We start from the raw sequence: 23,167 nt of genomic DNA on the forward strand, positions 1-23,167 counted from the left end.
TTGTTTGTTTGTTTGGGTTTTTTGAGACAAGTTTTCTCTGTAGCTCCGGCTGTCCTGGAACTCACTCTGTAGACCAGGCTGTCCTCAAACTCAGAAATCCACCTGCCTCTGCCTCCCAAGTACTGGGATTAAAGGTGTGCGCCACCACTGCCCGGCCATCTGTCTTCTTTTGAGACAGGATCTCTCTATGAAGCGTTAGCTGGCCAGGAGCTTACTATATAGACCAGGCTTGCCATGAACCCACCGAGATCTCTACCTTCCAAATGGTGAGAGGTGACCCAGCAGGTAAATGTTTGGCTTCCAACCCCAGGACAAGGGACTCAGGTGCATATTTTACATATCACAGCACAGCAGAACTGGCCACCAGGTTCTCCCAGCATCCCTCAGTCTCTACCTGGAACACCCTGCTCCCACCCCAGAACTTTCCAGCCCAGGGGCTGGGCTGCCCTTCCTCCAGAGGCTCTTCCCTGTATCACCATGACATTTTGATCTCCTCCTTCTCTCTCCTCTCTTTCTCTTCCCTCTCTCCACTCTCTCCCTTTGATAATGGTCTTGTCTACATAGAAAGTTCCAGAACATCCAGAGCTACATGATAGAAAGACCTTGTCTCAAAAACAAATAATAAATAAATAAATAAATAAATAAATAAATAAATAAGGTGGTTTTTTTTAAAATCCATAGATGCTGGCCACTTGGGAGGCAGAGTTGGGCAAATCTCTGTAGTAAGTTCTAGGTTACACAGTGAGATCCAGGTCAAAATCCCATCTCAGCCGGGTGTGGAGGTGCACGATGTAATCCCGCACTGGGAAGGCAGAAACAGGCAGATTCTGTGAGTCCGAGATCAGCTTGGTCTACGTAGCAAATTCTAGGCCAGCCAGAGCTAGTTAGAGAGACCCTGTCTTAAAAGAAATCCCAGCTCCAACATTTGCTGTACCCCCTGTGGAGATCGGGGACCAAGTCTCAGTGCTTTCACCTAGAAAGTGTGTGTGTGGGGGGGGGGGGGGAATAACCTTACCCTTTACAGGACAGTTAGGGAGATTGTCACTTCCAGAGCCTGCTACGGCCTTGTCATGCTCCCTAAACAGAATCCAGGAGGCAGCCAGAGGCCAGCGGCTACAGTGACTGTAGAGTCAACACTGGAGGAAGAAGACAGACCTCACTGTCCCCAGCCAACACCCATCCTGACAGCAGCTGCTGAAGCCGCAGCCTGTGGGCTAGACCTCTGGGTTCCTGCTTCCTCTGGTTGGTGGGTCATTGAGGGAACCCCTTGCCACCTGCAGCCCCTCCCTGCCTACCCAGCTGCTGAGGAGCTGTGACAATACCTCCGGGACTCAAGATGGCAGAGCCTGTCCCTACATCCTCAGGTCAGGAGGCTCCGAGGTGGGGCTCAGCCTGCCTCTCAGTTCCTGCTCATCTGACTGAGCTGAAGGACCTGGACCCAGGGATGCTCTTCCCATCACAGATGGAGCTGTGAAGGGTCAGGTTCAGGGTGTGCTGCTGCATCCCACCCCTCACCCATTCCAACCCCCAAGGGGTATGGCTGCGGGGGGGGGGGGGGGAAGAGGGGGGCGGGAGGGAGGGGGGAGCTCAGCTTCCTGGGTAGCGGGTGTCCCTGACATCCTAAGCACTGCATGGCTTCATTCTGAGCTCAGCAGGAAGGAGGTGGAATCAATTGCTATTTGTTTTCAAGAACAATTATGTGACCATAAGGGGGGTGACAGGCTCTTCCTAATCTCCAGGCCTCAGGACAGACAGCCTGGCTTGTATCCCAGACCCACCATGGACTGCTGAGTAACCTTGACCAGACTCGGACCTCTCTGCTGCTTGGATTTCCTCATCTGTAAAATGGGGCCGTTAGCAGTCCCTTTCTTCTGTTATTTTAAGTGACTGAGTTATTAAACATTCAGGTTCTTACAGCAGCTCAGGGCACATGTGACATGCACAGGAAGGCTGGATGCCATGGTCATTCCCAGTTTATAAATCCAGAGAAACTACATGACTCGCCCAGTGACACATGGCTAGGTAACGGTGAGGCCAAGACTTCACACACACACACACACACACACACACACACACACACACACACAAATAAATCTAAGGAAAAAAAATCCTGAGATCAGGAGTGCAGTGACTTTAATTGTCTTAATTAAAAAGGGCTAAAATATCTGAACTGAATGGTTTCTTTCTAATAGCACGGACATGTTTCCTTTATCTTTCTTTCTTTCTTTCTTTCTTTCTTTCTTTCTTTCTTTCTTTCTTTCTTTCTTTCTTTCTTTCTTTTGTTTTTTTTTTTTTTGTTGTTGTTGTTGTTTCATTCTTTCATTTGTTTTTCAAGACAGGGTTTCTCTGTGTAGCCCTGGTTGTCTTGGAACTCACTCTGTAGACCAGGCTGGCCTTGAACTCAGAGATCTGTCTACCTCTGTCTCCTGCGTGCCGGGACTAAAGGAAGTGTGCCAACACTGTCCAGCCACAGACAGATGTTTCTAGCAATAGGTTAGCAAGTGAGCTAGCTGTAGTGGTGCCCTTCTATGGTTCTGGCACTGGGGAGGATGAAGCCGGAGGATTCCAAGTCAGAGGCTAGCCTGGGCTACATATATCAAAAAGCAAATATATAAAAATCAATCAAGAAATCTTGGGAAACACGAAGGAGTAGCACCCCCATACACACACACACACACACAATCCATCACCTTGGCTTAAAAGAGTATCTCCTCATCCTTGGAGAACTGGGAGGAAGGGCCTACACTGACTCTGACGGAGGAGATGCCATCCACAGGACAAACTGTCCCCTGGCGGAAGCCACTGCCTGCAGCTGCCAGATCCTGAGCCTGGGGGAGTGCCAGGCCATGAGACTGGGCCCTCCACAGACATTGTCTTTGTGGCCTTGTGAGGCACAGTGACTCAGCAGGATGGAATCACCAGCTCTGTGTCTTGCAGCCAAGTGCCACCACTTTCAGGAAAGGCGTGTGGTGTCTCATGCCCTGTCTATTCCAACACTCAGAGCGTTGAGGCAGGAGGATCCCCACATAGGAAAACCTTGTCTCAAAGAAAACCAACCAAACAACATCATTAAAACAAATAAGACTGGTAATGGGCTCCAGGGTCCCTGGCTAAGAAGACCTTTTATTTGTTTGTTTGTTTGTTTGTTGAGACAGGGAGACAGTCTTTCTGTGTAGCTCTGGCTGTCTTGGAACTCACTCTGTAGACCAGGCTGGCCTAGAACTCAGAAATCCGCCTGCCTCTGCCTTCCAAGTGCTGGGATTACAGGCGTGCACCACCACTGCCCGGTGTGAGACCTTATGGCACACAAAATCCAGTAAACATGTCAGGCCCTCAAAAAGGACTGAAAGTTATTTATGTTTTTTAAACAGGATCTTGTTATCCAGGCTGGCACTGAACCCTGTATGTAGCCACGGATAACACTAAGTTCTGATTTTTCTTCTTCTGTCTCCCAAGTGCTAAGATTACAGGTGTGTAGCATCACATAGAGCCCAACCGGGCTATCCCCAGCACCCAAACCCGACTCCTTTTCTCCATGTCCCCCTCCTCGCTTCCTCTCACCAAAAGGAGAAAGAGGCCCAGAAGATGCCAGATTCCTCCAGGGTCACCCAGGCTAGACCTGGAACAAACTCTAAGTCCCTGGCTTTACAGAGAGTTTTTTCCCTGATTAGTCTTTTGTTCTGGTGATAATCTTCTTAAAACATAAGCTTTCAATTCTCTTTAATCTCGGAGTCCTGAGGAGCTCTGGGGAGGAAAGAGAAAGCTTTGTTCTCAGAGCCCGGGCACCCTTACCCTGGGCAGGGAGTGGCTTGTGTTTCTAGAAAAGGCTTAATTTTGGAAGGCAGGTGGGGGTGCCTTCAGGGTGGGGGTAGAGAAAGACTGCTCACTGCTCTCTCTCTCTCTCTCTCCCCCCCCCCCTCTCTCTCTCTCTCTCTCTCTCTCTCTCTGACACTCATTGTGCCTTCTAAAGTATGAGACCAGGTGTGTGCAGGCTAGCCCTCCCTCTCTCCTGTCCTCCCTCCCTCCTTTTTGTCCCTAGACAGGGTCTCTTCTAGCCTAGGCTGGCCTCAAACTCAGAATGTAACCCTAAGGATGATCGTGCATTCCTAATCCCCTGGTCTCTACCTCTCAAATGCTGGGGTCACACGGAATGCCGGGGTCACATGGAATTCTGGGGTCACACGGAATTCTGGGGTCACATGGAATGCTGGGGTCACATGGAATGCCGGGGTCACAGGCATGTACTATATTATACCTCATTTATACCATGCTGAGGATGAAACCTACAGCTTCTTGCATACTAGGCAACCACTCTACCAATTGGGCCACATGCCCAGTTTCTGAGCGGGGGGAGGGGGGGGTCCCCTCTAACTCACCCTTCTCCCCAGAAGGCTTTCCAGAGGGACTAGGGACTCCTTCACCCCACCCACTCATAGCCCTGGGCATCATCTTGGTGGGTGAGTGAACTGAGAGTTGAGAACCCGTGGCCTCGCCCTTGGTAAGTAAAGGAGCCAAGTCACGGCCTTGGGAAACTGTTGCCCCAGGGCTGGGCGTGGTGGAAGAGCACAGGGCCAGTGTGATCCAGGAAAGAGGAACCAAAACCAACAGGGTAAGACTGTCCTGGATCGTGGCTCTTCTATACATGGGCATGGGAAACTCCGATGCTGCCAGGTCCAGGGTTTCAGTTCAGTGTCCTCCCCCAGCACAGAGTGAACGATGTAGGTGACCCCCTTTCACCTATGTCCCCAAATCCCCCCCCCCAGACAGAAATGGGCACACAGATTGGAGGCTTGCTAAAAAGATTTCCTACCCTATACGTGCCCTGCACATGATAGGGCTCCAGATACATAGTGGGTCTGGGTCTTCCCCGTGAGACCTTGCCATGTCAGCCTGGAATTGTCCATAGCCCCATAAGGAAACTGAGGCCAGAGGCGTCTCCTGGGAGCGAGAAGGGTTTCTTTGGTCCTGTATGTTGAGCCACTTGGCTCCTAGCTCGGCAACATTACCAAATAAGGAACCGTTCAGGAGCGGACTGTGGGAGGCTCAAACACCATCAAGGGCAGGGGCAGGGGCAGGGGCAGGGGCAGGGGCAGATGCAGGGGCAGATGCAGGGGCAGGGGCAGATGCAGGGGCAGGGGCAGGGGCAGGGGCAGATGCAAGGGCAGGGGCAGATACAGGGGCAGGGGCAGATGCAGGGTCAGGGACGGGGCAGATGCAGGGGCAGATACAGGGGCAGATGCAGATGCAGGGGCAGGGGCAAATGCAGGGGCAGGGGCAGGGGCAGATGCAGGGGCAGGGGCAGGGGCAGATGCAGGGGCAGGGACAGGGGCAGGGGCAGATGCAGGGGCAGATGCAGGGGCAGATGCAGGGGCAGGGGCAGATGCAGGGGCAGATGCAAAGGCAGGGGCAGATACAGGGGCAGGGGCAGATGCAGGGGCAGGGACAGGGGCAGATGCAGGGGCAGATGCAGGGGCAAATGCAGGGGCAGGGGCAGATGCAGGGGCAGGGGCAGATGCAGATGCAGATGCAGAGGCAGGGGCAGGGACAGGGGCAGATGCAGGAGCAGGGGCAGGAACAAGGGCGCAGGCAGAGGCTGGCTGTGACTGTCCTCAGCAACCACTTGTCCCTTCCTAAGCCCTCCTCACACCATCTGCACAGTCCTGTAAGAGCTAGGTGAGGCTGGGCTAGCTTTCCCTACTGGACAATGAGCCCCAGAGAGGTGATGTGGCTGGCGAAAGTCACGCGATGCTTACTGGTAAAGTTGAACCTTGCGACAGTGCCTGAGTCTTCGCTTTAACACCTGGCTGGAATCAATCCCCTCTCTCAAGAAGTGTACCAGGCTGCAGAATGCAGGGAGAAGGCGGATGGATATTCATGTCTCCATGTCATGATCTCTCCTTACCCCCAGAGATGGCCATCATCTCATCATCTGTCTCTCTCTCTCAAAGCAGTGAGCGTGTTACCTCCTGGCCTCGTCCCTGGCCTGGGCCTGTGATGTAGGGAAGATGGTGATCCCTCCAGAATGCACAGAAACTTCACATGCCCCATGCTCCCTCCCTCCGACTGTGTCCTCTTGCTGCACACAGGAGAGACGCCACGCCCTCCTGGCTCGGCACTGGATGCCCCTGGGAAACCCCTCCTGCCTGCAGCTGAAGAGCTACCAGAACAGACCTGGTCTATGAGAGAACGGGTGAGGAATTCACACATGTGGTCCAAACAACGCTCATCAGCTACACAGTGCTCAGGGAAGCACACATTGAAATATTAAAAAGATTTATCTGTCAAATCTGAAACCCAAAGCTCACTCCCAAGTGACACACTTTCTCCAACAAGGCCACACCTCCAAAAATGCCCTTCCTTATGAGTCTGTGGGGGCCATCTTCATTCAAACCACCACATAGGTATATACTGGGATCTGTTATTTCTGTCTGCAGGCAGGAGGGAGGGCTCGATGGCTGGTAAGAGCCCTGGCTGCTCTTCCAAAGGACTCAGGTTCAAGTCTCAGCAACCATATGTTAGGCCACAACTGTCTGTAACTCAGTTCTAGGGGATCTGATGCCCTCCCTGGCCTCTGTGAGCACCAGGCATGCACATAGTACACAGGCATACATGCGTGAAAACCACTCATACACATAAAGTTTTTATTTAAATTATTTATAATTTATTATATATTATATGTAATGTATATAATGTATTAAATATTATAATTAATTATATATGTATAATATATTATATATTATATATAATGTGAGCCGGGCGGTGGTGGTGCACGCCTGTAATCCCAGTAATCCCAGCACTCTGGGAGGCAGAGGCGGGCGGATTTCTGAGTTCGAGGCCAGCCTGGTCTACTGGTCTTCCAGGACAGTCAAGGCTACACAGAGAAACCCTGTCTCTAAAAAACCCAATCCAAAAAAAAAAAAAACTTATATATAATGTGATATAATGTTATATAAAATGATATATAATGTGTAACTTATATAATAATTTATAATTATTTAATTCGATGACATATAATATGTTTTATAATTATATAATAATATGTATTATTATATGTTGCCTTAGTTAGGGTTTTTTGTTTGTTTGTTTTGTTTTTTCGAGAGGTTTTCTCTGTATAGTCCTGGCTGTACTGGAATTCACTCTGTAGACCAAGCTGGCCTAAAACTCAGAAATCCGCCTGACTCAGCCTCCCCCACGCTGAGTTAGGGTTTTACTGCTGTGAACAGGCACCATGACCAAGGCAACTCTTACAAGGACATTTAATTGGGGCCGGCTTTCAGGTTCAGTGGTTCAGTCCATTATCATCAAGGCAGGAGCATGGCAGCATCCAGGCAGGCATGGTGCAGGAGGAGCTGAAAGTTTTACATCTTCATCTGAAGGCTGGTAGGAGAAAACTGTCTGTCTCCCAGGCAGCTAAGAGGAGGGTCTCAAAGCCCACCCTACCCAGTGACACACCTCCTCCAACAAAGCCACACCTCCTAATAGTGCCACTCCCTGGGCCAAGCATATATAAACCATCACATATGTTATATATAATTAATTTATTCTATACACATGAGGGTTTTGCCTACATGTACATGTGCCACGTGCATGCCTGGCATCCACAGAGGCCAGTGTAGGTTGTATCATCTCCTGGAGTTACAGATGGTTGTCAGTTGCCACATGGTGCCACGGTGCTTGGAACTGAACACGGATCTTCTGCAAAAGCGGAAAATGGTCTCAACCACTTAGCCATCCCTCCAGGGCACATACTTTAATTTTAAAAAGTGGATTCGGAGAGAGAAGGTGGAGAGAGGAGAGGACGCCATGGGGTCGGTGAGCCATGAAAACACGGCCATGGGCGCTGGCCAGTTGGAGTTAAGAGAGGCTCAGATGGAACCTGGCAAGTTATATCTGGGGTTATTGGCAGGGAAGTAGACATAATAGCATAGGGGGTAGATTCTGCCCAGCTCTAGTGCATTAAAGGCTTAATATATATTAAAGATGAATATATAAAAGTGGATCCAGCCATTTTCTGAAGGGAAAAGAGTTTCGTCTAGGCCGGCATGCTTCTTGAAGTCTGGAGTGGGTCCTGATCTGCAGATCTCTCTGAAGATCCTACGCAGCAAACGTGGAAGCCACAAATCGCATCCTTTACAATTCGTGTGTTTGTACGTGTGTGGCATGTGAGTGTTTGTGAGTTCACACGAGTGCAAGCTGGAGGTTGACGTCGGGTGCCTCCCTCAATCCCTCTCCACTTTTATTTTTGAGGCAGGGCCTCTCTCTGAACCTGGTGCTCACTGGTTTGGCTCCCTTGACCCAACTGTCTCTGTCTCCCCCAGCACTGCAGTTCTGCTGCACACCACTGACCAAGGCACAGGATGTTTGAAGTCTGCTGCTGGGGATCTGAGCTGCAAGCGTTTTACTCTCTGTGCCGATGTGCTGTCTCCCCGTCCCAGCCCCATCCGCAAATTTAAAAACTAACGATGAAAACACATCAAGAGCGGTTGTTGGGGGTTGGAAAGATGGCTCAGAGAGAAGGCTGCTCTTCCAGAGGTCCTGAGTTCAATTCCCAGCAACCACATGGTGGCTCACACCCATCTCTAAAGGGATCTGATGCCCTCTTCTGGTGAGTCTGAAGACAGCGACAGTGAACTCACATCATTTTTTTTTTTTTTTTTTTTTTTTTTAAAGAGTTGGGACTGGAGAGATGGCTCAGAGGTTAAGAGCACTGACTGCTCTTCCAGAGGTCCTGAGTTCAATTCCCGGCAACCACATGGTGGCTCACAACCATCTGTAATGAGATCCGACATCCTCTTCTGGTGTGTCTGAAGACAGCAACAGCGACAGTGTACTTACATACATAAAATAAATCAATCAATCTTTAAGGGGAAAAAAAGGTGTTTTTTGTGGTGGTTTGGTTTGGTTTGAGACAGACTCTCAGGTAGCCCAGGTTGGCCTCACTACATAGACAAGAATGGCCTCGAACTCCTGATGGCCTGCTTTCACTTCCTCAGTTCTGGAATTGCAGCATACCCTGTTTATTCAGTGCTGGGTTTGAACCCTGGACTCTGTTCAACCCAGGCAAGCACTCTCTATCAGCTGAGCCCCACGCTCAGCCCCACCGAGGATCCTAAAGCAGTCTGGAGGAGAGAGGCTAATTGCTGGGGGACAGTGGTGCACACCTTTGATCTCAGCACTCAGGAGGTAGTGCCAAGGACAGAGGGCAGGGGACAGACCACCACTACGGGCAAGCATTGTTTGCTTGTTTGTTTGTTTGCTTGTTTTTGAGACAGGATTTCTCTGTGCAGCCCTGGCTGGCCTGGGACTCAACTGCACCTGCCTCTGCCTCCAAACTGCTGGGATTACAGGCGTGTACCACACACTGTCAGGCCTCACTTAAATGATTCTTAGAAATATGTTTTGTTGGAAAAAAATATTTAGAAAACAGAAAAGCTTAATTAAGGAATGGAAGTCATAGTCCCTCTGTGATTCCACTCCTCCTGACCACCATCAAGTCGGACTGGCCAGGCAGCTGGACTGGCCAGGCAGCTGGACTGGCCTCTCCCTTCACTGGGTTCCTATAACATCGTGATTGTTGTGTTCAGGACAGGGACAGGACCCATAGCAGACAGGGTTCTAGATGGGAAAAGGCCTCAGAAAAACAGGTCCGCAGTAAGCGTTTGGATCCAACGTCAGCCAAAGATAAGCCTTATCACTCTCTCAACAGCCCTGGGGTTGGTTGAATCCCTAAGAAAACAAACTGGTCTTACCAGAACAAGAAGGGGACAATTACCTCAAGGGTGAGGTGATTTACGCACTGGGAGGGTGATACAGACCAGCCTCACCCTCTCGGAGGGCAATTTGTCAAGAAGCACCAGCACTCTCAGCAGGCTGCTTCTCGAGTTTTGAATTTCTAGGCACCTTATGTCCCCTAGACTTTAATATAATATAATATAATATAATATAATATAATATAATATAATATAATATAATATAGAAATGTTCATCATGAAGGATGAGGCATGGATGGTTAAGGCCATGGACCATTAGAAATGTTTGTCGTGGGCTGGAGAGATGGCTCAGCGGTTAAGAACACTGGCTGTTCTTCCGAAGGTCGTGAGTTCAAATCCCAGCAACCACATGGTGGCTCACAACCATCCGTAATGAAAAATGAAATTGGACACCCTCTTCTGGTGTGTCTGAAGACAACTACAGTGTACTCACATATAATAAATAAATACATCTTTAAAAGAAAAAAGAAAGAAATGTTTATCGTGACATGAACCGAGGATGGTACAAGACTGGAGATCGTCCGTGTGTCTGATGCTAAGAGTAGCACCCGAACAATCGAAAGAGCCAGTGAGATTCAGCAGATAAAGCCACTTCCTGCCCAACACCCTTAGTTCAAACGCCCAGGACCCCAGCACAGTATAATGGGAAAACCAGCTCCCATAAATTGTCCTCTGAACTCTGAGGAAAAAAAAAAAAAAAAAAACAACAACCAAAAAACCAGGATGTCACGTAGCACAGGCTGTCCTAAAATTCACTATATAGTCAAGGCTAGTCTTGAACTTTGATCCACCTGCCTCCATTTCTCAAGCGCTGGGGTCACAGGCATGGATCATACATGGCTTTAGTTTTAGTTTGAGACAAGGTCTCTTGTGACCTGAGGTGGCCTTGAATTCAACGTGCAACCTCAAGAATGACTTTGAATTCCTGGCCCTTTCGCCTCCCCCTACCCGAGAACACCCCCACCCCACCCCCCACGCCCTCCATGATGGTCCCACTGCTGCAAAGCCTGTAAGTGCTGCAAACGCCACTCTGGGGACTCAAACAGGATAATGAGGTCAGGCCTCAGAGAGGACCTGCCCCAGTCACGGAGCCGTCCTTGAAGGGCTTGCTTGAGGGACCGACTTGAAGGGGTTATGCTCTGCAACAACAACAACAACAACAACAACAACAGCAGAATCTTCTGGTGGCCAACTTTTTTAAAAATGATGCATTTATTTTAATTTATGTGAACCACATTTCTGCCCAAGCTTGTGTGTTTGTGGACCACTGGTGAGTACCTGTCTGTCGTCTCAGAGGTCAGACAAGGGCATCGGATCCCCTGCAAGTCGAGTTACAGAGGGCTGACGGTGGCAGTGGCCAACTAATTTTTAAAAATTAATTAATTAAAATCCCAAATGCCACTCCCATCCTGTCCCCCCCCCACACACACACAGAGTCCTTCCCCTACCCCCCCTCTCCTTCTTCTCTGAGAGAGCACCCCGCCCAGGTATCCCCTCACCCTGACCCATTAAATCTCTGCAGGGTTAGGGGTATCCTCTTCTACTGAGGCCAGACAAGGCAGCCATGTTGGGAAATGGATACCACAGTTAGGCTACAGCTTTAGGGGAGAGCCTCAGCTCTAGCTGTTAGGCAACCCAAGGGAGACGGAGCTGCGCATCTGCTACCCATGCGCCAGGGGCCTTGGTTCAGCTCCCGTATGCTCTTGGGTTGGCGGCTCAGTCTCTGAGAGCTCCCAGGGGTACAGGTCAGTTGATTCTGTTGCTCTGTGGGGTTCCCATCCCCTTCAGCTGCTTCAATCCTTCCCCCCAACTCTTCCATAGGGGTCTCCAACCTCTGTGCAATGTTTGGCTGTGGGTAACAACATCTGTTTCCAACTTTTAAAGTCCACAGATTACAACAGCAAGTTGCTGTAATCTCTGCAGAGTAATCGTGGGAGGGTGGGCGGGAGGGAGACAGAAAAAGAAAGCAAGAGGAGGGGAACTGTGCAAAGGCCTCTATCCAGAAGCATCTGACATTTGCAGCCTTCATAGGCTGAATATTTAAAATTTACCGTTGGATACAACATCTTGCTGTATGGACCAGGCTAACCCGGAAGTTTCCATTCTCACTCAGGTGCTGATTGCTGGGGTTACAAAGGTTCAACACTACACTTTGTTTGGAAAAGTCTGTTTCTGTAGTAACCTAGATCACAGGTATGCGAAGGGTGCGGTTTAGCTAATCACTGTGAGTGAGGCGAGTTCTGTAGGATCCAAGAATTCCAGATGGGTGTGATCTGTGCTCGTAAACGCCACTAAAGAGGCTGCGGTAGGAGGATTACTACAAGTTTCTGGCCGGCCCGCGCTGTAGAATGAGCCTCAGTCTCAATAAATAAAAAAAGGGCTGGGCAGTGGTGACACATGCTGTCGATCCCAGCACTCTGGAGGCAGAGGCAGGTGAATCTCTGAGTTCAAGGCCAGCCTGGTCTACCTAGGTAGTTCCAGGACAGCCAGGGCTGTTAAACAGAGAAATCCTGTCACTCATATCTTGAAAAAAAACAAAAAACAAACAATGTGTGTGTGCGTGTGTGTGTATGTGTGTGTGTGTGTGTTTGCCTAGAATGCAGGAGGTGATGCTCTTGGTCCCCAGCCCTGAATAAAGCCACTTGGAGTCCCAAAACAATGCACCTAGAATGTGGAGGCAGGAACTGTGACCAGCCACAGTCACCCAAAACCTTATCTCAAAATTCAATCAGTGGTGGTGCATGCTTGTAATCCCAGCACTTGGGAGGCAGAGGCAGGCGGATTTCTGAGTTCAAGGCCAGCCTGGTCTACAGAGTGAGTTCCAGGACAACCAGGACTATACAGAGAAACCCTGTCTCTGAAAAACCAAAAAAAAAAAAACAACCAAAAACCAAAAACCCCTCAATCAGTCAATCAGTTAACCAACTAACCAATCAGCCCTTGGTCTGCTGCTTCAGGGATCCTCGCCCTACAGAAGGCAGAGGCCACCTCTTGACCTTTGTCCCCCACACAGGCATTTTCAGCGGTTAAGCTGGGGAGGGCAGCCCAGGGTGCTTAGGGAAGCAGCTCCAGCAGTTTCTGGCCACCGCCCCTCTCCCCTGCCCCCCCACATTGCACAAGACTCCTCTGGCCCCGTGGCCCTGAGCAACATCTATCCTCTTTCGAAATTAGAGCTGTGGGTAAAGCCAGTCACCTGCACTGCAGCTTTCCTGAGAAAAGGGATCAGAAACCTCGCCCGTGGGACAGGCAGGGGTAGTGGGTTACGCTGGCCAGAGCGGGAACACCCTCACTGCCCTGGGCCTGAGTGAGGCCATACTTGTGCACGGTGGCACAAACTCGCGCGCGCGCGCACGCACACACACACACACAGGAGTGCTCTAGGGATAGGTGTGCCTCTCCAGCTAGCTAGCAGCAGCTGGGGCACTGTGTCACTATTGTTCAGATCATTCACACACTATGCCGACACACATAGCCCGCCTGTCCTCGGGACGCTCTTTCTAGGCCCACCGGCTCCAAGAAACCATTTATTTGTTGCAAGAGGCCATCTGCTGAGGGGCCACCTCTCTCCAGGTTGTTCTTTTACAGGAACTAATCCTGCCCTGGCCAGTGTGGTCCAGTTTATAGTACTCATGCCTGCCCAACCTTGGAAGGAGCCTCCTCCCTCTCTCTGCCTTCTGTGCCCTTGTCAGTGAAATGGAGATGAGGTCAAACAGAAAATGAGGGGCAGCTGGGAAGGTAGAGAAGCCCCTCCCCCGAGGAGGAGAATTCCAGGACAGCTCTGGAGGTGCCTTCCAGGGTTGCGGCACCTTACAGGCCTGGCGACCTGGGTTTGACTCCTGGGACCTCTGCCACAAAGCTGCCCCTCCCCCAGCCCTTCCACTATTTTTAAAAAAAAAAATTTTATTTTATTTCATATATGTGGGTGTTCAGCTTGTGTGTTTGTTTGTGTACCACCGGCATGCGCAGTGCATTCGGAGGCCAGAGGGGGCATCAGATCCTCTGACTTGTCATGTGGGTGCTGGGAACCAAACCCAGGTCCTCTGGAAGAGTAGCCAGTGCTCTTAACCACAGAGTCATCTCTCCATCCCCCTAAATACTATTTTTATTAAAATAAAAGAATACCTGGGGCTAGAGAGATGGCTTGGTGGTTACGAGCAGGTCCTGAGTTCAATCCCCGGCACTCACATGGTGGCTCACGACCATGTGTGACATTTTCTGATGGCCTTTTCAGGCATGAAGGTGAACATGCAGTCATAAAATAAATAATTTTGTTTTTGTTTTTGTTTTTGTTTTTTTCGAGACAGGGTTTCTCTGTGTAGCCCTGGCTGTCCTGGAACTCACTCTGTAGACCAGGCTGACCTCTACATTAAAGGTATGTGCCACCCTGGCCTGGCTATAAATAAATCTTTTAAAAAGAATTCCCAGCCAGGAGGGATGGCTCAGTGGTTAAGAGCACTGACTGCTCTTCCAGAGGTCCTGAGTTCGATTCCTAGCAACCACATGGTGGCTCACAACCATCTGTAATGGGATCTGATGCCCTCTTCTGGAGTGTCTGAAGACAGGGACAGTGTACTCATATGAATAAGAATAAATAAATCTTTAAAAGTATTCTCAGCACCCATGTAGGGTAGTTAATAACCACCTGCAACACACACATACACACACACACACATACACGCATGCATGGACACACACACACATGCACACACAGAAGCACACACACACACAGATAATTTAAAATAAAAAAAAAGGAATCTCAAAAAAAGGAAGTAAGCAGATTTGGACCATAGTGGTAGGGTGCTTGCCCCGTGCATGAGGCCCTGAGTCTATCCTCTGTATTACAAGAAACAAGATGCCAGCCAGTGGCGGCGCACACCTTTAATCCCAGCACTTGGGAGGCAGAGGCAGGTGGATTTCTGAGTTCAAGGCCAGCCTGGTTTACAGAGTGAGTTCCAGGACAGCCAGGGCTATACAGAGAAACCCTGTCTTGAAAAAACGAAAAACAAAAACAAAACAAAAAAACAACTAAAAAGAAAAGAAACAAGAGAAGCTCTCCTGTAGGCAAAACAGCCCATTCCTAAGCATCTAGGAAAAAAGGTCCCTGGAACAGGGAGACTGGAGACCAGGATGGAGGGCTGCTCCTCCCCACCTGGAGAGAGGGTCTCTGTCTGTCTGTCTGTTCTGCTCTCCCTATGGAGACTTCAGATGCCTGCCACAACTCTGGGGTTCCAGAGGCTAGCCTGGTCTACAAAGTGAGGTTCAGGAAAGCCAGATCTACAAGGAAAGACCCTTACTCAAAACCAAACCCAACCAAACAAAACAATCCACCCAAGCCCTCAAGCTGACCCAGTGGGTGGAGTCAGTTGCCGCACAAGCCTGGCGGACCGAGTCCCGTGGCTGAGAGAACGGACCCCACAGAATTGTCATCTGATGTCCACACGTGCTGTGGACTTGTCTTAGCGTTGTTATTGCTTTGATGAAACACCAAGAGCAAAAGCGAGCTAGCGAGGAAAGGGTTAATGTGACTTCCCGCTTCCAGGTCTCAGGAGGAAGCCAGGACAGGAACTCAAGCAGGGCAGCAGCCTGGAGGCAGGAGCTGGTGCAGAGGCCATGGAGGGGGGGTTGCTGCTGACTGGCTTGATCTTTATAAATTGATCTTATGACTTGTTTGTTATAGAACCCAGGACTAGCAGCCCAGGGCTAGCACTGCCCGCAATTGACTAGGCTCTTCCCCCTGTAATCACTAGTTAAGAAAATGCCCTACAGGCTTGCCTGATCTTAGAGAGACATTTTCTTAGCTGAGGCGTCCTCCTCTCAGATGACTTCAGCTTGTGTCAAGTCAACATAAAATTAGCCAGCATAGAAACGTTTCCCACCCCACCCCACACTAATACACATTAATTCGTTAAGGAATTAGGAAGGAGAGAGTGTGGGAAGTATCCCACCGATAACGTACCTGGTCCCCGCCCTCAGGGGCCAGAGACAGATGTGCCTCTGTGAGTTTGAAGCCAGCCTGATCTACAAATTGAGTTCCAGGCCAGCCAGGGCTATACAGAGAAACCCGGTTTCAACAAAACAAAACAAAACAAGACAAGACAAGACAAGACAAGACAAGAACCAGAGGTGAGCAGATGTGTGTCCGGGCCCTTGGCCCGCTTTGACCTGCGCTTGGGTCTGCAGACCAGGTTGCCTGGCTGCTCATATCTACACAGAGGTTCCTACTTTCATGACCAATTATTCATTTAGGGTTTTATGTATATTTGGAGGCATTATACTGATTTTTTTTAAAATGGCGTGTAGCTAAATGTTATGTAGCGAAGGCTAGCCTTGAGCCTCAGCTTCCCAGATACTGTGGGATTACAGGCCTGAGACACACACACACACACACATACACACACACACACACACACACACACACACACACACACACACACGGGGGGGGGGGTGGGGGGGTTGGGGGGGTGGGGGTGGTGGTGTTGAGACAAGATTGCACTTTGTAATCCTAGCTGACCTGGAACTAACTATGTGGGTGTGGCTGGCCTTGACTTGCTACAGGGATAGCAGGTATTTATCATCACCACCACGCATGCTTAACTTTTTTCTTTTTTGTGTCTTTTTCTGTCAGTATGGGGGATCAAACACAGAGTTTCGCATATGTTAGGCAAGCTCTGAACCACTAAGGCACATCCCTACCCCTTGTGATCGTTGTTGTCATCTTCTCCAGCTGGGGATGGCCTTTGGCAAGGGGTGCAGCTGGTCTCAGGAAGGCAGCGGTGATTCGGCTGGGAGTGTGGCTTTGTGTAACAGCCGGTGACCCCTGCTTACAGTGGGACCTAGGACATCTCTCTCAGGCCCTGCGGACACTCGTAAGTGACTCTGTTTCCTTGGTGTTTTTCACACCTACGGTCGGGCCCTCCAACACTGATGCCCACGAGAGTGTCACGGTGTGCACGCTCACGCATACAACATAAATGGGGGCGTGGCCATCAGAGATACTCGTGAAGTCGAGCCTGAGCCTATGCCGTCGTCTTTAATTCTCTGTCTCCGCATTGGCTTATTTCTATTGGTTTGTTATTCTTTTTAAAAGGCATTTATTTATTTTACGTATATGAGTATCTTCAGACACACCAGTAGAGGGCATCAGATCCCATTACAGATGGTTGTAAATTACTATGTGGGTGCTGGGATTTGAACTCAGGACCTCTGGAAGAGCTGCCAGTGCTCTTAACCGCTGAGCTGTCTCTCCAGCCCCTGGTTTATTACTCGTATATTGCTTTCTACTATTACTGGTCTGTGATGCTGAGGATCGAAGGACTTGAGCCTCAAGTACACACCGTGACACTCTCGTGGGCATCAGCGTTGGAGGGCCCGACCGTAGGTGTGAAAAACAGCAAGGAAACAGAGTCACTTACGGAGTGTCCACTGGGCCTGAGAGAGATGTCCTAGGTCCCACTGTAAGCAGGGGTCACCAGCTGTTACACAAAGCCACACTCCCAGCCGAATCACCGCTGCCTTCCCGACCTTTGCGTATGCTGTGTGAATGTCCTGCTACCGAGTGATGTGCGCCTCTGCTTTTCCTTTGGGATTTTCCCCGGTGATTTGGGAGTCACAACCGGAGCACTTTGGCTGCTCGTCAGGTAAGGGAAGACCACTGTCCCCGGGACAGGTTAGTTACTAATTAGGGTAAGAGATGAACTTGCTTTTGGTCCAGGGAGCGGTATTTTTGCTCAAAACAAAAACCAGCAGAGAAAATAAGAGTTATTAATATTTGAAAACCAAGTGTGAACGTGATGGGGGGCACAGTTGTCATCACAGCCTTCAGGAAGAAGAGGCGAGACAATCAGGAGTTAGAAACCATCGCCGATGCCGTATCAGATTTGAGACCAGCTTGAGATACATGAGACCCATTTTAAAAAATTAAAAAGAGCACAAAGTATATACGTACATGCATGTATATTCAAAACCGGGTTAGAGTTCAGCCTAACTATGCTATATGTCTATAATCGCAGCACTCAGGAGATGGAGAGAGCCGAATCCGAAGTTCAAAGCTAGCCTCAGCTATGTAGACGTGGAGGCTAGCTTGGGCTACCTGAGTGTGTCAAAATTACATAAACCGCTGGGAGCCGGTTGAGGACACGGCTGCTCTCTGGTGGACACTTTTAGTATAGCGAGAAAGAGAAGACGCGGCACTTGCTATCCTGAAGCTGACCGCCAGAGGGCAGAAGAACACAATATTCACTGAGTTCATCATCACCGTGCCCTGGGGAGCGAGGACTCAGACCTAGCCACTGTGAGCACCCTCTCGGGCTTCCATAGAAGTTTTGGGAACGGATGAAGCCCTCATTCCCCTCACAGAGCCTATGGCCGAGCAGAACGAAGCGCAGAAGCCCTGCAAGCTTGTGGCTGTCAACCGTGGACATCGCTGGTCCTGGCTCAGGGAAATTACACATGTAACTAAAACGTTTGGTCTTTGGTATGTGCTTAATAAAGATCACTCACATTTAATCCCAACAGAGGCCAACCTGGTCTACAGAGCCAATTCCAGGACAGGCAGGGCTACACAGAGAAACCCTGTCTTGGAAGAAACAACAAAATAAAACACAAAAAACAAACAAACAGCTCACTCATTTGCTGTAGAGAATTTACCCAGACACCCATCAAACACCAGATGCCAAACTTGTTCATGTCTAAAATCCCAGCATCGGGGATGCAGAGGCAGGAGGATGACCTGAAGTTTGAAGCCAGCTTTAGGGTACAGAAAGTCTGTCAAAAAGAAGAGGAAGCAACAGTAGTTGTCCGGCAAGGTGCTTTCCCAGTCTCTCAAGGCCCTGCTGGAATTGGACATCTAACCTAGTCGGAGACAGACAAAACCGGAACAAAAATCATGGAACCAAATCTGGTTAGACCCTGCGCTGAAACACGGGGTGTGTGCTAAGGGCTTATACCAAGAGTGGAGAAGGTATACGGGCTTAGAACGTGGCCAGGGGAGGAGAACTGAGCAGAGGGAGCCCCAAGGTAAGAGGCCAGGGGAGGGGAAGGTTCTAGAAGGGAAGGAGGCCAATTTGGTTGGAAAATAGACGCCCACATTCCCACCACTCTGCCCCTCCCCGCCATAAGAAGTAATGAATACCAACTCACCCGCACCACCATTCACTAAAATTGAATTCGTTTCTGGGGTCAGGTTTGCTGTCAATTTGTTTTATTTTTGTGGACCTGGGGGGGTTGGGGGGAACTCAGTGAGACAGACATTTCCGGCCTCACTCTGTAGCCCAGGCTGCCCTCAAGTCATGGCATCTCTTTCTGCTTCTGCTTGGGTGTTAGGATGACAGGCGTGTGCCACCATACCCAGCTTTGGGCAGTGTTGTGTTGAGACTTAAGAGTTGTACATATTTATGGTGTGCAGTGTAACTAGCTGTTGGTTTGCAGTTGTTTGGTGTCTTTTTTTTTTTTTTTTTTGGATTTGTTTCTCCCCCCCCCCCCCCCACAGGGTTTCTCTGTGTAGCCCTGGCTGTCCTGGAACTCACTCTGTAGACCAGGCTGGCCTCGAACTCAGAAATCCGCCTGCCTCTGCCTCCCAGAGTGCTGGGATTACAGGCGTGTGCCATCACCGCCCAGATGTTTGGTGTCTTATTTAGGGTTTCTCTTGCTGCAACACAATGTCTTGACCGAAAAGCAAGTTGGGGAGGAAAGGGCTTATTTGGTTTTGTTATTTATCATTGGAGGAAGTCAGGACAAGAACTTAAACAGGATCCTGGAGGCAGGAGCTGACGCAGAGGCCATGGAGGGCGCTGCTTACTGGCTTGCTCAGCCTGCTTTCTTGTAGAACCCAGGACCACCGCCCAGGGGTGGCTCCACCCACTTTAGGCTGGGTCCTCCTGTGGGCCTTTCATAGAGCCATTTTCTCAACTGAGGCTCCTTTGTCTCTGACGACTGTAGCTTGTGTCAAGTTAACACAAAACCACTTGCTTTTGTGTTTGGTTGTTATTGGTGGTGGTAGTGTTAGGTCTATGTTTTTGTTTGTTTGTTTGTTGTTGTTGGTTTGTGGTTTTTTTTTTTTTTTTTTTTTTTGGCATTATTGGAGCTGAACCTAAGGGCATTTTTCCTAGCTACTGAGACCAACCTTTCAGAGATCACTGGAATTCAGAATGGGATGGCCGGACCGGCTAGATTTTGGAGTCGGGCAGCCACTGAAAGTTGAAGCGGATAGGGACAGTCTGACCCGGGGACAGCTGGGTGAGAGGAGACGAGTTACAGACCAATGTGTGAGTCAGAGCTGATGACCAGCGCGTCAGTGAGACAGAAAGAACAGAACAGAACGGCCTAGAACTCACAGACCTTCCTGGTGTGTCTAGAAGCCGGGGACATCTGGCCTCCGGAACTGTAAGATTCTAGCTAGTGTGTGTAAAGTCAAGAAGCCTGAGACCGGTCATCGAGGCAGTGGCAGAAAAACGTAGCCAGCAACAGACCCAGGGCCTCTTATCCTTGGCCACATTGCTTAGGCCCAAGAGGTTTGGTGGCTCTGGGCAGTGCACTGTGGTCTCTGCACACCGCTCCAGTCCCACGGGGCTTCCTGGTCCTGGAGCACAGTCTCCGCCCACAAGGCCAGCTGCCTGCCCCTGACCGCAGGCTTGATGCTCCGGGCAGTTCCTTTCCCTCCAACCCGGTTCAGCCTAGCATGCCTCTACCATCTGCTGCTGGCAACAAGAGAGAGCAGCTTCAGTGCCTGCATTCTGAGAGGCCGAACCTGCGCGGCCCCTCAGACCTTGAGGTTAGATCATCCAGCCTGTCCCTGGCTACCTCTGCAAGCGCTAGGCTGGGAGGGAGGGCTGGCTTGTCCTTCCATCCCCAGCAGAATACACAACTAGACACCAAGGGACCTGTCGCGGCTTTTGTGGCCTTTGTTGTGTGTCCTTGGATATCCCTAAATGGCTGTAGATTTCGAGGGCTCCTCGCCTATGCAAAGTTTGCTGTGAGTAGCTTTCCACGGTCCTGTCCTTTGTTACCTTCCTATTGCTGGGAAGAGACACTGTGGCCAAGGCTACTCACAAAAGGAGGCATTTAGTTGGGGCTCACAGTGCCAGAGGATTAGAGTCCACGACCATCTTGGCAGGGAGCACGGCAGCAGGCAGGATCATCTCGGCAGGGAGCACGGCAGCAGGCAGGATCATCTCGGCAGGGAGCACGGCAGCAGGCAGGATCATCTCGGCAGGGAGCACGGCAGCAGGCAGGCAAGTGTGGTCACGTGTAACTGGCAAGCACAAGGCAGAGAGAACTGCGAATGGCATGGACTTTTTGAACCTTAAGGCCCACCCCTCCAGCAAGGCCACACCCCCTAATCCTTTCTAAACGATTCCACCAACTGGGGACCAAGTATTCAAATACATGAGCCTATGGGGACAATTCTCATTCAAGCCACCACACTGTCTCAGGGCTTTTCTCCAAATCTGGGGACACTTGATGACCCCCTGGGCAGGAATTGCCTGGACCAGGTTGGGCACTGAGTCCAGGAGAGCAGGGGCACTGTGGGAAGCCTAGCCTCGCGATGGACCGTTATGGGGTGCTTCTGGTATGAGACCTCAATCACACCTGTCATTTGGTGTTTTTTTTTCCTTCTTTCCTGTTTCAGCACGACCTCTGCCCTTGCTTCCTGAAAACACTGCCCCTCCCCCCACCCCAGGATGCACCACGTACTCACTTCAGGCTCTGCATCCAGGAAAGCTCAAACCAAGGTCCTCGGGAGAGCCAGCAACCCAGATCTTGGTGGTAAGTAGCAGAAGGAGAGAAGCAAAACAGCTCTGACCTCGAACAAAGCCTCTCCCAGGCAAGACAAGGGTGGGAACCGGTTCAGAGCAGACCACGATGACCATGACGACATGGCAACAGTGAAACACAGCCGTGGAACTTGCTTGGGTCCTAGACAGGAAGGCAGGGAGATACTTTGGAAAATGGATTTAAAGACGTTTATTAGGAGGGAGTCACTAGAGAGATGGCTCAGCGGTTAAGAGCACTGACTGCCCTTCCAAAGGTCCTGAGTTCAAATCCCAGCAACCACATGGTGGCTCACAACCATCCATAAAGAGATCTGATGCCCTCTTCTGGTGTCTGAAGACAGCTATAGTGTACTTAACATATAATAATAAATAATCTTTTTTTAAAAAAAGAAGTGTATTGGGGTGAACCGAAAGTATGTAGGTGTCCTAGTTAGGGTTTTACTGCTATGAGCAGACATCATGACCGATGCATGTCTTATAAGGACAACATTTAATTGGGGCTGGCTTACAGGTTCAGAGGTTCAGTCCATCATCATCAAGGTGGGAGCATGGCAGCATCCAGGCAGGCATGGTACAGGAAGAGCTGAGAGTTCTACATCTTCATCTGAAGGCTGCTAGTGGAAGACTGGCTTCCAGGCAGCTAGGATGAGGGTCTTAAAACCCATGCCTACACCTACTCCAACAGGGCCACGCCTTCTAATAGTGCCACTCCCTGAGCCAAGCATAATCCAACGACCACAAAAGGTCACGTGGGTTTATTAAAATCATACCAAAGAAAACAGGCCTAAAAACTAATTGGACACTCCAGACCACTTAAAAGCTGTAATTCCCTTATCTGACGCCATAGAGCAGTGGCTCTCAACCTCTGGGCTGTGACCCCTTCAGGACTGAATGACCCTGTGGGGGTTTGAATATGCTTGGCCCACAGAAGGTGGCACTCTTAGGGAGTGTGGCTTGTGTAGGTGAGCTTTAGGGTTCCGATGCTTAAGTTCCACCCAGGGTGGGAGGGAGCCTCTCCTGGCTGCCTTCCATCAGCTCCTCCAGCACCATGCCTGCCTACACGCTGCCATGCTTCCCGCCATGATGATTTATGGACTAAACCTCAGAACTGTAAGTGTACTGGCTGGTTGTGTGTGTCAACTTGACACAGGCTGGAGTTATCACAAAGAAAGGAGCTTCAGTTGGGGAAGTGCCTCCATGAGATCCAGCTGTGGGGCATTTTCTCAATTAGTGATCAAGGTGGGAGGACCCCTTGTGAATGGTACCATCTCTGGGCTGGTTTTCTTGGGTTCTATAAGAGAGCAGGCTGAGCAAGCCAGGGGAAGTAAACCAGTAAGGAACATCCCTCCATGGCCTCTGCATCAGCTCCTGCTTCCTGACCTGCTTGAGTTCCAGTCCTGACTTCCTTTAGTGATGAACAGCAATGCAGAAGTGTAAGCTGAATAAACCCTTTCCTCCTCAACTTGCTTCTTGGTCGTGATGTTTGTGCAGGAATAGAAACCCTGACTAAGACAGAAAGCCAGTCCCAGTTAAATGTTTGCCTTTGGAAGAGTTGTTGTGGTCATGGTATCTCTTCACGGCAATAGAAACACGAAGACATTCCCTTTCACAGGGTCGCCTAAGACC

General features: G+C 50.0%; 1 long non-coding RNA gene across 2 annotated transcripts; it reads left to right on the top strand.

Annotated features, from left to right (window-relative positions):
* The first annotated feature begins 1,146 nt into the window (after window positions 1-1,146).
* On the top strand, window positions 1,147-8,859 carry LOC127669579 (uncharacterized). Of its 2 annotated transcripts, none has more exons than XR_007974396.1 (3): window positions 1,147-1,364; window positions 5,952-6,190; window positions 8,671-8,859. It is a non-coding gene; the product is annotated as an uncharacterized LOC127669579 (long non-coding RNA). The 2 variants fall into 2 exon arrangements; XR_007974395.1 differs by lacking the exon at window positions 8,671-8,859 and adding an exon at window positions 8,319-8,625 and having other exon boundaries at window positions 1,149-1,364.
* The last annotated feature ends 14,308 nt before the right edge of the window (window positions 8,860-23,167 follow it).

This window comes from Apodemus sylvaticus, chromosome 19, assembly GCF_947179515.1.
Source record: "Apodemus sylvaticus chromosome 19, mApoSyl1.1, whole genome shotgun sequence".
In the NCBI taxonomy this organism is placed as follows: Eukaryota; Metazoa; Chordata; class Mammalia; order Rodentia; family Muridae; genus Apodemus; species Apodemus sylvaticus.